Source organism: Heteronotia binoei, chromosome 9 (assembly GCF_032191835.1).
Source record: "Heteronotia binoei isolate CCM8104 ecotype False Entrance Well chromosome 9, APGP_CSIRO_Hbin_v1, whole genome shotgun sequence".
NCBI lineage: Eukaryota > Metazoa > Chordata > Lepidosauria > Squamata > Gekkonidae > Heteronotia > Heteronotia binoei.
In genome coordinates this window covers 113253425-113254783 of record NC_083231.1, presented here as the reverse complement: position 1 = coordinate 113254783, position 1359 = coordinate 113253425, and the positions used below count along the sequence as shown (strand labels likewise).

The window sequence follows — 1359 nt, the reverse complement described above, 5'->3', positions numbered from 1 at the left end:
GTGCCTCTGCCTATACTCACACTAATTTACCTGCATGGAGGGCAGAAGAAATTCAGCTGAGATGGGTATAGATGATGCAGATAAATAAAACATTTTCCAGTAGTGACATCACCCCAAAAGTCACATGATGTACCCTGCTACAGAGGTCCCTGGAATGGCCAGGTGTCTGCCAGCAAATCTCCTTTCCCCTTTTCTGCCAGCCCACACTGCATGAGAGAAAACAAACAAGCAAACAAAAGCCACGGTGCTAGTATAAAATCACATCAAAACCTTCCACCAGACAGCAAGCCAGCAGCACGAGTGGTGTACACAACGTTCGGCTTCACCTTTTGATTCTCATTCCCAGTCTTAATCAGGTTTAAGACTGGGTAACTGTGTTTGCTAAGATTTGTTCGTTGCTCTCCTCCCCACTTTTCTCATTGACTGTAAGCTCCCTTGGAACAAGAGAGACTTGCATTTGCTTCTAGCCGAATGACACATTTTGATCGGTTCGGTTGAAAGGGTGTGAAGAATTCAGGGCGGGGGGGGGGGAGGCTTAACGAATCCCAAGAAGAATCCCAGAGAGGCAGAAAAGAGCACAACTGAAAAGATCAGAACAGACCAGAGCAGCTGCCCTATGAGGATCAGTTAAGAAGAAGAATTGCAGATATATATGAACATATGAAGCTGCCTTATACTGAATCAGACCCTTGGTCCATCAAAGTCAGTATTGTCTTCTCAGACTGGCAGCGGCTCTCCAGGGTCTCAAGCTGAGGATTTCCATGCCTACTTGCCTGGACCCTTTTTTGGAGATGCCAGGGATTGAACCTGGGACCTTCTGCTTACTAAGCAGATGCTCTACCACTGAGCCACCGTCCCTCTCCTATATATACCCTTCCCTTCTCTCTGAATCAGAGACTCGGAGCAGCTTACAATCTCCTTTATCTTCTTTGGGAAGATGACTTATTGAAACTTGCAGCTTTTGAAAAAATATCGTTTTCTGGTCGTAGACAAATGTGTCGTTTTAATGAGATTTGGAGTCCATTTATGCAAATGATGAATGTTTAGCTGATTTGATTTGATATCGTTGTAAACTGTATCGCTTTACTTTTCTTGTATTCACTATATGAAAGTTAGGTTGATGTTCTTCTTTCTGATATCTATTAATGTTTAACTTGAGTAACTATTGTAATTTTATGCACTGGGGTTTCACAATAAAAATTTTAAAATATAAAAAAAACAAAAAAAAAACAATCTCCTTTATCTTCTTTCCCCACAACAGACACCCCGTGAGGTGGGTGGGGCTGAGAGAGCTTTCACAGAAGCTGCCCTTTCAAGAACAACTCCTACAAGAGCTATGGCTGACCCAAGGCCATTCTA

At 42.9% G+C, this 1359-nt stretch overlaps 1 non-coding gene across 1 annotated transcript; it reads right to left on the bottom strand.

The window, feature by feature from the left end:
- Positions 1-786: 786 nt before the first annotated feature.
- TRNAT-AGU (transfer RNA threonine (anticodon AGU)) lies at positions 787-853 on the bottom strand. Its single transcript has one exon. It is a non-coding gene; the product is annotated as a tRNA-Thr (tRNA).
- Positions 854-1359: the final 506 nt, after the last annotated feature.